We start from the raw sequence: 15,723 nt of genomic DNA on the forward strand, positions 1-15,723 counted from the left end.
CAACAGTTTCTCATTCTAGCACTAACTCAAAAGTTCAAGTCCAAAGTCTCATCTGAGACAAGGCAAGTCCCTTCCACCTATGAGCCTGTAAAATCAAAAAACAGTTACTCTCAAGATACTGTGGGGGTACAGGCATTGGGTAAATACACCCATTTCAAATGGCAGAAATTGTCCAAAATGAAGGGACTACAGGCCCCATACAAGTCAAAAAAACAGCAGGGTAGCCAAATCTTAAAGCTCCAAATTGATCTCCTTTGATTCAATGTCTCACATCCAGGTCATGCTAATGCAAAATGTCAGTTCCTACAGCCTTGGGCAACTATGCCCCTGTGGTTTTGCAGGGTACAGCCTCCCTCCTGGCTGCCTTCATGGCTGGTATTGAGTGTCTGTGGCTTTTCCAGGTGCACAATGCAAGCTGTCAGTGGATCTACCATTCCGGCGTCTGGAGGATGGTGGCCCTCTTCTCACAGCTCCACTAGGCGGTGCTCCGGTGGGGACTCCATGTGGGAGCTCCAACCCCATATTTTCTTTCTGCCCTAGCAGAGATTCTCCACGAGGTCCTCACCCCTGCAGCAGACTTATGCCTGGACATCCAGGCATTTCCATACATCCTCCAAAGTCTAGGCAGAAGTTCCCAAACCTCAATTCTTGACTGCTGTGTACCCACAGGCTCAATACCACATGGAAGCTGCCAAGGTTTGGGGTTTGCACCCTCTGAATTCATGGCCCAAGCTGTACCTTGGCTCCTTTCAGCCACAGCTGGAGAGGCCGTAACACAGGGCACTAAGTCCTTAGGATGCATACAGCAGGCCCATAAAACCATTATATTTTTCTTCCAAGGCCTCTGGGCCTGTGATGGGAGAGGCTGCCGTGAAGGTCTCTGACATACTCTGGAAGTATTTTCCCCATTGTCTTGGTATTAACATCCAGCTCCTCGTTACTTATGTAAATTTCTGCATAAGGCTTGAATTTCCCCCAAGAAGATTTGGTTTTTCTTTTCTATCACACCATCAGGCTGCAAATTTTCCAAACACTTATGCTCTGCTTTGTCTTGAACACTTTGCCACTTAGAAATTTCTTCCACCAGGTACCCTAAATCATCTCTCTCAAGTTCAAAGTTCCATAGGCAGGTGCAAACTGTGCCAGTCTCTTTGCTAAAACATAGCAAGAGTGACCTTTATTCCAGTTTCCAACAAGTTCCTCATCTCCCTCTGAGACCACCTCAGCCTGGGCTTCATTATCCATATCACTATCAGCATTTTGGTCAAAGCCATTCAACAAGTCTCTAGGAAGTTCCAAGCTTTCTCACATTTTCCTGTCTTCTGAATCCTCCAAACTGTTCTTACCTCTGCCTGTTACCCAGTTCCAAGTCATTTCCACATTTTTGGGTATCTTCATAGCTGCATCCTAGTACCAGTACAAACTGACAGTATTAGTCCATTCTCACACTGCTAATAAGATATATCCAAGATTGGGCAATTTATAAAGGAAAGAAGTTTAGTTGACTCACAGTTCATCATGGCTGGGGAGGCCTCAGGAAACTTACAATCATGGTGGAAGGGAAACAAACATGTCCTTCTTTACATGGTGGCAGCAAAGAGAATGTAAGTGAAGCAGGGAGAAGCCCCTTACATAACCATCAGATCTTATGACTCACTGTCACAAGAACAGCATGAGGGTAACCACCCCCATGATTCACTTACCTCCCTCCCACCAGGCCCCCTCAACAACATGAAGGGATTATGGGAACTATGATTCCAGATGATATCTGGGTGGGGACACAGCCAAACCATATCACCAGGAAAAGTAAATGGCAAACCTAGGATTCAAAGCTCAGTCTATGTGTCCATACTAAGATTTTTCTGTTATGCTATTGTGTGCCCACATCAAAATTAACAAAGGAAACATATTTAAAATTCCATTATAAGCAATAAAACAATATTCTATAATACAAACTACATAATTTACTTAACTGCATTGATATTTAGCTCATTTCTATACTTTTACTCCTATAAATACAACTGTAGTAAACATTTTCTATATTATTTTACCTTATTTCTGATTACTTCCTTATCTGAATTCCTAGAAGCATCAAAGAATATACATATTTTTTAAATTCAAGGTATATAATGTCAATTTATTTTCCAGAAAGTCAGTGCCATTTGTGATCTCACTTAACCCAACCAACATTAAGTATATTTTCATCTTGGCTGATTTGATAACCAAAATTTTAATTTCATAGATTAATTTACATTTCTTTTCATTACTAATGAGGTTGAAGGCTTTTCAACATGTTTATTAGCTTTTAATCTCTTCTTCTGTGAACTTAATTGCCTATTTTCCTATACGGTGTTAGCATTTTTTTCTTGGTGATTTGTAAGAGCTCTTTATAGTGAAAGGATACTAAGATTGTTTGTTAATTCTTCAAACAACTTTTCCCAGAGTGTATTTCACATTCAGTTTTTCAACTTTTTATTGTAAAAATATCATAAATACAAGAGGGTATGCTCCAGCTATCTTTGCTGCATAATAAACCACATCAGAATTTAGCAGCATAAAACAGCAAATATTTTATATCAGAATTTTAGGGGTCAGGAATTCAGATACGTCTAGAAGCTTTTTCTGCTCTCATGACTTACTCATCTGACAACTGGCTGATCTGATGGGCACAATGTGGTTTTACTTGCATCTTTAGTACCCTGGCAGTGACAAAAGGAAAGCTGAGATTTGCTGGCATTGTCAACAGGAGTGCCTGCATGTGGCTTCTCCTGCATGGGTCTGTAGTCAGACTTCTCATTTGGAGACTCAGGACTCCAAAAGACAATGTTCCAGCAAACAAGGTTGGCTTCATAGCTTTCTGTGATCCTGCTGCAGAAGTTACATAATACCTGCTCCACTGTGCTCAAATGATCAGTTATAAGCTCTCCCAGATTCAGTGGGAGAGAACACAGAGGAGAATCAAAGAATCTGGCCATGTTTTCAAACCTCCATAAGGTATAACTTCTTTAAGTAATAAAGCAAACTCCCCTTCACCTTTTAATGTTGTTCATGATATTTTTACTTGCAACTGGTTTTTAAGTATTTATATAAATTTATCTTTTTTTGTTTCATTGCTTCATAATTCATTTTTAAAAATTATTTTTAAGTGTCTGTCTATACCCTCAAGGACATTACCAATTAATATATTTAGACCAATGACTTTTTGGTCTTAAAATATTTTAATTACTAAGTATTGTATTTGCGTTAATTTAATTTTTAATTCATTTCATCCTTAGATTTCCATCAGTGACATATCTGAAAATTCACCTAATAAATGCAGGTCAGACGATACCATTAATTATGCAGTTGCTGTGTGGAGAAGAAAAAACAGATCTAACTAAATAATTCTTGCTTAGTCCCGTGCCAAATTGCTGGCTCATTCTTCCAAAATTAACTGAAATACAGTGAGTTACAGATTGCCTGGGTGGCTAATGGTTCCCTTTACTTCCTGCAATGTGCTTGAATATTGAATAATTTGATTCATTTCATAAACAGTCATTGCAGTACTCTTTCTCACAGTATTATGAGTAACAAAGTAAAAAAAAGTGTCATCCCATTAACAGCAACAAAAATGTCTTTTAATTAGAAATTACTTTAAAGACATTCTTCTGGATCATAGAGAGAAAAGAACCTCTTTTAAACATGTGTGGTAGACACTCAGTATTAAATGATGCTTAGTCTCAGGATCGAAAAATGGCAATTGAGGCCTCCTCAGTTGTTGTGGTTGTTGTTGTTTTTGTTTTTTGTTTTTTCCCGTTTCCACTATTGCACTTCAAAAAGCAGTTTCATCAGCTACCAAGATATGGGTCTGAAAAAGTTGTTCAGAGAGAAGTAAACTGAGTAAGATGCAAATAAGATACATGACACATACATAATAGTGATCTTCAGTGTTTGTGTTTATTCGATGTATCTTCCCCTTGTTTTACTTTCACCATAACCAGAAAGAAAGAAAATGAATTTTAGAAGAAGAAAACTGAAAAAAACTCTCATTGTCTAATGCAGTTCATCACCATGAATGATGGGCCGTATCTGGGTGTTTTCTTCAACAGTGTATCTCCAACACTAAGCATTATACTTTGCACATAGTAGAAGGTGCTCAATGAGTATTTATTGAAGAATGATAGAAGAGAGGCACAAAAATCACTTATAGGCCGGGTGCGGTGGCTCAAGCCTGTAATCCCAGCACTTTGGGAGGCCGAGGCAGGTGGATCATGAGGTCGAGAGATCGAGACCATCCTGGTCCACATGGTGAAACCCCGTCTCTCCTAAAAATACAAAAAATTAGCTGGGCATGGTGGCGTGTGCCTGTAATCCCAGCTACTCGGGAGGCTGAGGCAGGAGAATTGCCTGAACCCAGGAGGCGGAGGTTGCGGTGAGCCGAGATCGCGCCATTGCACTCCAGCCTGGATAACAAGGGCGAAACTCCGTCTCAAAAATAAAAATAAAAATAAAAAATCACTTATAGGCCTCTTCTGAGATCCAGTCTGAATCTGGAGAGTTTTTTTCATGGAGGCAACTATGTTTGTGGTATATCTCCTTCCATATCTGTCTGTGCTTCCTGCCAGTCTTCTGCAAGAAGTCATACTACATGAGAGTGGACTGGAAGAGTCAAGCTCCTGCGTGCCTTTGCCCTCACTAAAGACGATCTGAGACCCCGTGGCTTTCCAGAGGCAAAGGTCCTCAAGTCACCTGCGGCTAAACCAAAGCTTATGTCTAAATATCCACAAGTTGAGCCGAAGTGCAGGACGCTGCTCTATCTCCCTTCAGGCCTGAACACGCATCGTGCAGCCTCTGTAGGGAAGACCACATGTGAGAGCCGGGGCCTTGTGCTTGAGGAACACTACTGCTTTATAGTCATTTCACAGCTAGAAAACCTTCGAGTCCTTCTTCATTTTGTGTTGAGTACCAAATACAGAGACACTCTAGAACTACACAATATTATAGCCACTACCCACAGGTAGCTTAATTAACTCCAATTAATTAAAATTAAGTAAAACTAAAAATTAAGTTTCTCCATCACACTAGCCACATTTCAAGTGCTCAGTAGCCAAACATGACTAGCAGCTACCAGTTTGAATAGTGCAAATGTGGAAAATTTTCATAATTACAGGAAGTTTTATTGGACAGTACTATGCTAGAATATACCACTTAAATCACATTTCAAACTAGCTAAATTTGATATCCAATTCTGCACTTATAACAAATACTGGCTTTCAAACGGATTTATTTATCTAAATGACTGAAGTTCTTCCTGTTAAAATCTTTTTTGAACAGTAAATGTAGGTATTTCTTAAACAAGTTCCTGTGAAATACACAAAAACAAAATAGAGAAATATCTATTACCCAAAACACAGAGTTAAATTTTGAAATTCATTTTAATTGGAGGGAAATCTCATATGATTTGTAAAAAGTCTAAGTTATAGAGAACTTATAAAGTTTATTCAACTAGTTAAATTTTGCCAAAAACTCAAATGAAAACATAAAAGTTTCACCATATTAAAGCCCCATCACACCTAATTTGATAAATAACCAAGAATAATTTATAATCAAATGCTACTATATGTCAATTTATAGAAAATGTGTTGTTTAAAAAGTTCGCTTTTCTTAAATAAAATTTTGTCCCTGAGGTATTGTTAATATTTCTTTATAAATTTGCATTCTCTGTGGCAAATGCCCAAATTCTTTCCAATTATCTTTAATCTGTATTAATGGAAATTGAATTGGTGAGAAATTGAATTGGTTATATTATGTAATAATATAACCAATGAAAAGCAAGAAAGATAAACAATTTGTTGTTTACTTGGACCAAAACTACATATGCATATAGTATATGCATATTATGTATTTATACATTCCTGTTATGCAATTTCTCCTATGATCCAGAATAATACACTTTGATAATAATTCCATGTCTAATTGCCTTGAGTAAAAGCATCCTCTCTTTTCTACTTTAGAAGCTGTTGTGGAAGCAGAACAGCATCTGCTGAAGAGACAGAAACCAGCCCCAGGGGTGTTACAGGAAGGCACCAGCACCAGCAAGGACATTGGTCTTGCATTCAGCAGTCCTGTCAAGTATAAATGTAAGTGTAAGAAGCAACAGAGGGCAGGGTAGTGGTCTGGGTGGTCCACAGGTAAAGCCACAGGTCACTGTCCAGGAGCTTGACAAGGACCCCTGGCAGATGCTCAGTGTCTAGCCTGCCTGCACGTCCGGTCTCGCATCCCCATCTCCATCGCTGCAAAAGCCTTGAGACCGTCGCTACTAATATTAGGTTTTCAAATCCCCTGTAGTAAAATACATGTGCAGAGTGTGATCCTAGCTGATTTTTAAGTCTAGGCATGTTGAATAGAGTCTTAAAATAATCATTTCCATAGAACTTGACTAGGTATCCAAATGTTCACCAGATGCTAGGAGTTAGATTTTGCAGAGGAAAATTGCTAACTTAAGCTTCTTTTCATGATTCAGCAGAGGGTTTTAAGTAATAAAAAACCTGGAGATTTGTAACATAAATAATTCCAGTGCAAATGGGAAAATTAAAATAATCTTATCATCTCTCAGTCGTGTCTATATGTGTTTTTCTACCATTATCATATTTCTCTTAATTGGGCCAATTTTTTTTCTGGCTGATATTTTATAGTTTTAAGTTATGAGCTGTAATGAAGAAATGATTTCTTTCAGATGACTGAAGTGATATGTACTAAATTTTCCTTATAAACAATCTAGGATGAATGAAACAGAGCATATGACAGAAATGGTTTTATTGATATGTGGTACTGAATATACTCACAGCAAAAAATAATAATAACAGCATGCCAGAATCCAAATTCCTTAATTGATCTCTCAGTAGAAGCAATAAAAACATAAAGTACATCATTAACTTTCAAACTTTGATGGAAAAAAAAAACCCACAAATACCATCCATTTCTGACAAGTAGACATTATCTCATAGTATCCACAGCCATCCTATGCTTATTACTATTGCCTGGGCTTAAGTGTGACTTTTGGACACACGACTCAATATTTCCTAATATACAATAGTACAATGGTTTTTATAGTCTGTTTAATTTTATTTCATAATTAAAAGAGTGAATTGCTAAGATTCCCCAGATTTTTTGTGTTCTTGTTGGGGTGGGGTAAATACCTGAACAAAAGGAAAGGCACTGCATTTAGCCCTAGTGCTAATGTCTCATTGACCACATCCTGTCTAGAATGAATCCATCTAGAGTTCCTGGAGAAATGCAAATACATAAATGATTTTACTAAGGCATTACATTTTTTATATAGGTACCACTAATTACTTTGGCTGGATTCCATCAAAGCCAGATGTTCTCCAAAGGAACTCTTTATAATGCAAACCGGGTGAATAAAAAATACATGTTCATTGAAGCAGCAGGTTACAGGACTCGTGGATGTCAGAAAAATGGGAAAGAGGCGTGGTGTGGTAACAGTCATAATGTCAGAGTAAGGCTCTGAACTCAACTCAGAGAAACTTTATAATTTTGCAACCAGTGACAGGCTCGGCTTCTGAATTTCTTATAATAAAATCTTACTGCCAAGGGCATTGATGGCTTCTCCCAGTAAAAAATTACAGTAATTATGTTAAACTAAATCATAAAATGCAGAAGGTGGTTATTAAAGGGCAGAGGAGAGAGACTGCTTGTAAAGTTCTAGTGGAAATATAAAAAATACATTTTATTGAACTTTTAAGAAATTAAGCACTTTATTTTTAAACTAGGGTGCAAAAGCAATAAATGTAAAGGTTATTCAATAAGCTATTTTGTTCAATAGTCAACAGCAATGATTCAGCAAGTAAAAATAAAAATTACCTTTATTTAACATAGTCGTCAATTCAGGCAGGCCTGAAGCTTACAAATGATAAGTTTTTGAGTGAAAATAACCAGATAAAAGTTATTTTCTTAAATGAATTTTAATTGAAAAAAGAATAAAGAATTATTTGAATGTATACCTTTTTCTCAGTAAAAATGGACTTGTTTTAACTTCACATAGCATAAAGCTCTTAATGTTTTATGTAGTTTTTTTAAGTTCTATGAAGAAATTTATTTGAAACAAATGTAGATAATGACCAAAATATATGAGCACCATGACAGGCATTCAATTAAGGAAATGGAAATAGATCATGACGACTAATCTTTTACATGCCCTCCAAAAGTACAGAATGTTACTTTTTAAACTATTTCTGAATAATCTAGAGTTTGTTTCTGATCTTTTTACTTTCCAAAAATAGAGATTCGTGAATCATAGAACATAGACATTTTGGTAGACAGATTCTATATTTTCCTCAAGTTAAATAACATACCTCCAAGTGACAATAATCATAAAAACAAGATTCTTTTGCTCAGTAAGATACTTAATGTGCCTTACACATAGGATGTACTAAATAATATGGGTTAAGCTGAATTATTCTCATTTTCTGTTCAGATATTAATGTATCTCTTAGATTCACACTAGAGAGGTGGCATCCCACACATGGGAACTAATGAGCTACATCTGTAACCAAAAATATCCATGGAAAACCTGTTGAATTGATCCATATCTGTTTTATTAATCAACCCCACTACGGAAGGGCTTTCTTGTGGTTGTGCTATACTTTGGAAATGAATAGAGTAGGGAAACCACAGTTCATTTTAAAAGTTGTTTGAAACTTTGAAGAACATGGGGTTTTATATTATATGACAGCAATAAACTTCAATTTTTGATGGCTATAATTCTGAGTATATAAGTATATAAATATTCTGTACATATAATTTTACTACAGCACATTATGACTGTGGCCAAGAAGACCCTTACAGTTCAATATGAAATGCACTTCTTACTGCCACTGTCTTCCTTCCTCAAGTTTTTAAAATAAAAAGACTTTTAAAAGTAAAAATAAATTTTAAAACTAGCTTGGTATAAGTAGCTTTTAGCTGAAGCAGATGGCTGGAAGTCAGGTGCCCAGATTCTATCCTTCATTCTCCTACCAACTTGGAATGTGGCCTTGGGCAAGTCATGAGAGTAAATCTCCAATAAAGGAACTAATAATGCCTTACATGTGTATGGTGCTTTATGATCTAACGGAGCACTTTCACATACAGTATCTTATTTAATCTTTCCCACAGCTTCCTGAAAAGAGTACAGCAGTTACTAATCACCTCCATTATAAACAGTGGGAATTTGAGACCCAGTGAAACTAAATTGCTTTTTCATTGTCACGTCAATATCAAATGTCAGAGCCATCTACAGTCATACTCTAAGATTCTGGGCTGGTTCTTGTCTTTCCTCTACACCACATTGCCACCCTCTGGCACCTCCAGTGGTGGCAAAGCAGGAATGAATCACTGCCCTGTTCAATATGATAGCCACTGACCACATTCTGATCGTGAACACGTGAAACGTGGCTTGTCTCCACTGAGATGTGCTGTGAGTGTGAACTATACACCAAATTTCTAAGACTTGGAATGAAAAACAGAATGTAAAATGTCTCATTAATACTTAAATACTGATTGCACATTGAGATGATATTTTTAATATGTTGAGTTAAAAGTAATAAATATAAATAAATAAATATCAAATATAGTTCAATAAAATTATTTCACCTGTTTCTTTTTACTTATTAATATGGGTAATAAAAAACATAAAGTTGATATGTGACTCACAGCATCTCTATGGGACAGCGCTGACCAGAGGATTCCACTGTTCAGAGCCCACATACTAAGTTCACAGTACTGGACTTGTTTACAGCCCTGGCTTGATGTGGCTGACACAAATCCCCTACGATGCTGTCAAACGGAGGGCAAGGTAGATTAACAGCAATGATTTGGGCATTCTCACACATCTTTCACATGTGGGAAAAAATCTGACTTCATTAGTTAATGCCCCAAATTGCTCATTCATTAAGAGGATGCATTTTAGGCTGATATAGGTGATGGGGAGATGCAGACAGCAAACCACATGGCATGTGAGTACATATGCAACAGTCCTGCAAGATCTGCCCATGTACCGCAGAACTTAAAGTACAATAAAAAAAATTTATTTAAAAAATAAAAATTTTTTTAAAAGGGTTCATTTTGTACCTGTTGAATACTTGAGAGACTTAGAAGTAAAAGTCCTATGGCAAGAACTACAAATTACATTTATGGCTCTATAGCACTCTACTTTCAAATATGTTCCCATTAAACATTATAAATGAATGAGATCATAAACTGTTAGTTTGATATATACTATGTAAAATAATAATTATATATAACTTTGTTGTTATATATATATTCTACCTACCAAGTCTTTAAGATATTTTACATACAGTCTCCAAATAAATAGCTTATTTCTGTTATGAAACAATCTAACTGCAAGTCCTCAGGAAAAAATGAGTTCTTATTTAGAAGAAAAAATATACATAGTAAAAACAGCAGATCACTAAACTCCACCATCTATTTGGCAGCTGTTACGTGGGCTCAAGTACTATGCTAAGAGTTACACCAAGGTTTTCTCACTTCGCTTTTACAGGGCTTTGAGAATCAGCAACAGGGAACAGAACCAAAGGTCTTAACCACTACTGCTTATGTCAAAGCAATTTGAAATCATAACTCAACCTATCATGACAGTATAAGAATATTCGGAATTGATTTCATTGTATTCAGTTAAATGCCACAAGCATCTCTCTAGCAAATACAATGGCCCAGAAACAGTTCTAGACACAGAGGGAACACTGAGCAGTAAGACGAGAGCTCTACCCTCAAAGAGAGCACTGATTGGCAGGCTCACCAACATGTGTCTGAAAAATGCGTACTTACGATAGCAAATAAAAGGGGAGTCACTACTCACGTCGTAAAGGGCTTCTTTATGTCCCAGTAGGGATCTTCACAGCGCTGTTCCTCCGTTTGTTAAAAATTTACCTATTGTTTAAACAGCAAAGGTCTTATGTAAAAAAAAAAATTATGTAATATGAATTTCAGATGTTTGCTTTCCTCCATTATACTCTCTTGGAAGAAGAGGTGCTGAAATAACCTTAAACCTTTTCTAGAACAAGGAGGGATGAAAACAAACAAACAAAAGGAACCTAAATCAAAATGGCTCTTTAAAAAAATCACAAAATAATGAAAACTAAAGAGTTTTGTAACTTTTTATACAACAATAATGACAATGTGTTATCTTTGAAGGTAGATATTTAAAATTATGCATATGAGTTAACTATATATTAATTTTTAAAGAATATTTCCAAATAGAATGTATAACTTGTTGCCAATTTCTTTTTCTTTCTTTCTTTTTTTTTTTTTTTTTGAGACAGAGTCTTGCTCTGTTGCCAAGGCTGGAGTGCAGTAGCATGATCTCAGCTCACTGCAACATCTGTCTCCTGGGTTCTAGGGATTCTCCTGCCTCAGCCTGAGTAGCTGGGACTACAAGTGCACACCACCACACCTGGATAATTTTTGTACTTTTAGTAGAGACAGGGATTCACCATGTTGGCCAGGCTGGTCTTGAACCCCTGACCTCCAGTGATCCACCCACCTCAGCTTCCCAAAGTGCTAGGATTACAGGCCTGAACCACCACATCTGGCCCCAGTTTGCTAATGTTCATGTTTGCCTAGAATTAAATAAAAAGCAAATATTAATAGCCAATGCTGGGTGGCAGAATTTTACACAGCATTGTGCCCTTATGTATACTATTCTGTAATTTTTTCAAAATAAACATATATTGCTTTTATAGTTAGTAAACAGAAAAAAATATTGTAACTGACTCCAAAACCAATAGCAAGTAATAAAGAAAAAATTATCCAGGGAGAGTAAAATGCAAATTTTGCTCTCAATCACAAAATTTTTTAAAAATAACAATAAATGTAATAGGTTCTTCCTTCTAGGTGTCAGTGCCCTTTCTTTGATTCAAGATAAAGCAACCTGTAGGCTATTCAACTTCTCTAGACAAGAAAGGTTAAAAATTGGATTGAGTTTCTTAGATTTTCTTGAGAAAGCATTTCCCCTTCAGCTATGAACATGAGTGTAAAGATCAAAGTTGTAATATGGGCTGGTAAAGCTGAAAAATGTTACTGCAGCAATCAGAAAAGCAGCGCACCATTAAAGTGTACCTCTTTCCCCTTAAAACAGAAACTGGCCATCAATCATTTCTAATGACATCTACTTAAAACTGGCCTTATTATTGGGTCTTAAGATGTGTAAAATGTCAGGTGGAAATATATAAACACATCTTAGAGCTGGTTAGAGTCTCAGTGATCCTAAAAAGTGAAACACAGAGCTATTTTAGAGACGCCATTTAAGAATTTTTATGGAGAGAGATTTGGTCTTATAATTTCTTCCATGAATACTAAAATTTTACTACAAAGAAAACTCAGAAATGAGTTATATGTGCTATTTAATCATTAAATCATAAATTCACAGACTCTTAGAGATGAAAGGGGCCTTCTAGATTATCTCCTCCGATGTCAATATTTTGCAGTTGAGAAAGTAGGAACAGAAAATTTATTTTCTCAGGGCTGAGCATGGTGGCTCACACCTGTAATTCCAGCACTACAGAAGGCCAAGGCGGGCAGATCACCTGAGATCAGGGGTTCGTGACCAGCCTGGCCAACGTGGCAAAACCCTGTCTCTACTGCAAACATGAAAATTAGCTGGGTGTGGTGGCAGACACCTGTAATACCAGCTACTTGGGAGGCTGAGGCAGGAAGAATTACATGAACCTGGCAGGTAGAGGTTATAGTGAGCCAAGATGGTGCCACTGCATTCCAGCCTGGGTGACACAGTGAGACTCTGAAAAAAAGAAAAGACAACTTATTTTCTCAGGAAAAAGTAAAATCACTCAAAAATATCTTAAAGAATCCAGAAACATCTGGAATCTTACCTAGGAAAAAACAGATATTTTGAATCCTATCAGAACTTTAATATAACTCGAATTTTTAGTTTGGTTATGGGCAGTCCTATGAAATGAAGGAAAGATGCTAACATTGATTGCAGAAAGCACATTCACAATGAACACTTATAAAGTTAAAATCAAAAATAAAACAGACCTATGATTTCAGACCAGGTTATTCATTCATTACTCAGCTTCCTTTCTTTAATGAGTCAAACAATTGAATGAGCTTTCCTAGCCACTTTTAAGACACAGTTCATCTATTATCATGAAAAACTGGCTACCTCTAAAGTTGCTGATATGCTGAATAATAATGGGACATTCATTCTTTGGGTTCAGAAATCCAAATTATTGTGAAAATCCTCCTGCGTTTATGCATTTATGAAAATATGCTTATAATAAAATTATGCATATTAAGAATATGCTCCTCATCCCCTGCAATACATACTTACTTTGCATTATGGACATCCTGGAAGAAGTAAACATGGAACCTTTTTCTAAATTCAATCTTGGCCTAAGAAATGGAAAATAACAACACTTGATTTTAAGAAAAGTAGCACAGTGTAGGCATGTTCACTGCCATCTGTAAAACAGGGATCAGAGTAAACTCTTGCAAAATCATTTAAGAATTAAAATCAATAATAATATAAAAGGCTTAGTGCAGGGCCTGGCTCATAGTTAACATTTAATAAGTCCCAGATAGTAGTAGTAATAGTAGTAATATTATTATTAGTATTTATCACATGATCACTCCTCCACTACACCCTTCCCCTGAAATAAAACTCTCGTGACCCCCACAGTATTTCATGGCTCCATGTGCTTGTACATCCTGATCCCTCTCCCAAATGCCTTATCCTGACTTCTACCTCTGCTGAACTCCTACTTATCACCCAAGGTCAGCTCCAAAGTTTCTTCCTCTTACCTGTGTTACCTAATCCATCATTGCACTCACCTATTTCTCATGGCACCCTGCACATATCCCTCTCCTATCCATTGGGATGATGACTCACTTGATTCTCCCTCAGGTCCCCCACATTCCCCCACACACACATGCATGTACACATATGCACACACTCTGGACTGCAACGAATTCATCACACTCAATTTTGAATCACCAGAGAAATGTCTATTGAAATGAACAAACTCTGAGGCGGGCAGATCATCTGAGGTCAGGAGTTCAAGACTAGTCTGACTAACATGGTGAAACCCTGCCTTTACTACAAATACAAAAATTAGCAAACTCCTGCATAAATAACTGATTTTTTAAATTTCATGAGTAGGTATCAAGCTAGAACGGGCACCTACTGGCCTCAGTTTAGAGTGAGAGAAGGGGAGATGGACATATGAGGAAAGCAGGGACATGGAACTCACCAACCCTGAAACCCAGCTCTGCCACACGCCTACTGCTATGACTTGTAAGTCATTTAACTTATAGGGACCTCAGTTTTCCTTCTCAGTAAAATGGGAGGATTGGGCAAAATGTTCTCTGAGGACCCTTCCAGCACCAACTTTATATATGATGCTAAACAATAGTTTATCTCAGTGGGTCTCAAACTTTAGCAGACATCAGAATCATCTGAAAGTCTTATTAAAATACTAGTCAGCAGATCTGATGGGATCCGAGAACTTGCATTTTTAACAAATTGCCAGATGATGGTGAGGCTGCTGGCAGGGGGACCACACGTTAAGAACCACAAATTGATCTTCTTGACACAGGATCCTGACACTGTCCTGTTGTTATCTGGTGAAAGGCACTCCTGAAAAGCAAATTTATGATACGATGCGGGCGGGTAAACCCACACTACTGTGAGCCTGCCACCAGAAGGACTAGGTGCCTATGGGTGAGCCTCAAGGGTGTCCACAGAATGAAAGTTTTACTGACGGGAGTTTTGTTAAAAGCTCACTTTGTGGGAAGGAAACTCCCTGACTTCTCAATGCTTCAGGGTATAGAAAACAACACCAGGGTTTACGTGCTGCAGCTAAAGTCGTATGGATCACAACTGCCATCTAGTGATAACTTTGAATTACTGCACCAAGAGACTACAGAACGAAATGCTTTCTTCATTTAGAGACTTTTTTTTTTTTTTTTTTTTTTTTTTAACACAAAACTGTTCAAAATGAGAACTCTTAAGGATAAACTCTAATGTGCTCTGGTCTTACCTACATTTATATCGCAGTACTGTGAAAATAAACACATATATAGTACTTACTATGTGCTAGGCATGGTTCTATGCTTTATATATGTTCAATTATTCACAGCAATCCAATGAGATAATACAATGTTTCCCATTTTGGAGACAAGAAATAAAACTACAAATGTACAAAGCAATTAAAAGACTTGCCTGAGGTACAAGAACGTAGACAGCTACTGGGAAGCTGCTACACTGACCAGTCTCTCTTACACCAATTTAAAACAAAGTTGCTGAAACAATTAGTACCTGTGAACAGTTGTCAGTTCCAGATATGGGTCTGCAAATTTTTATTTTTTATTTATTTATTTTTTTGAGACGCAGTTTCGCTCTTGTTACCCAGGCTGGAGTGCAATGGCGTGATCTCGGCTCACCACAACCTCCGCCTCCTGGGTTCAGGCAATTCTCCTGCCTCAGCCTCCTGAGTAGCTGGGATTACAGGCACGCGCCACCATGCCCAGCTAATTCTTTGTATTTTTAGTAGAGACGGGGTTTCACCATGTTGACCAGGATGGTCTCGATCTCTTGACCTCGTGATCCACCCGCCTCGGCCTCCCAAAGTGCTGGGATTACAGGCGTGAGCCACCGCGCCCAGCCCTGCAAATTTTTATTAATTACACACTGAATAAATGAATTTT

At 37.3% G+C, this 15,723-nt stretch overlaps 1 protein-coding gene and 1 long non-coding RNA gene across 4 annotated transcripts in view; one reads left to right on the forward strand and one right to left on the reverse strand.

The window, feature by feature from the left end:
• Positions 1-15,723, reverse strand: part of LOC141585312 (uncharacterized) — a 400,044-nt gene that overhangs the window by 311,446 nt on the left and 72,875 nt on the right. Inside the window, exons 3-4 of one of the 2 annotated variants that reach the window (XR_012518694.1) lie at positions 13,349-13,410; positions 10,859-10,929 (exon numbers count right to left, since the gene is read on the reverse strand). This is a non-coding gene — a long non-coding RNA (uncharacterized LOC141585312). Of the gene's footprint in view, positions 1-1,042; positions 10,930-13,348; positions 13,411-15,723 lie in introns of those variants that run through there. The other variant, XR_012518693.1, reaches the window with a different exon arrangement.
• Positions 6,038-15,723, forward strand: part of COL8A1 (collagen type VIII alpha 1 chain) — a 56,513-nt gene continuing 46,827 nt past the window's right edge. For both annotated transcript variants that reach the window (XM_003943532.4, XM_039477616.2), the window contains exon 1: positions 6,038-6,119. The gene's annotated coding sequence lies outside the window, so the exon portion shown is untranslated. The remainder of the gene's footprint in view (positions 6,120-15,723) is intronic.

Source organism: Saimiri boliviensis, chromosome 8 (assembly GCF_048565385.1).
Source record: "Saimiri boliviensis isolate mSaiBol1 chromosome 8, mSaiBol1.pri, whole genome shotgun sequence".
NCBI classification, from domain to species: Eukaryota; Metazoa; Chordata; class Mammalia; order Primates; family Cebidae; genus Saimiri; species Saimiri boliviensis.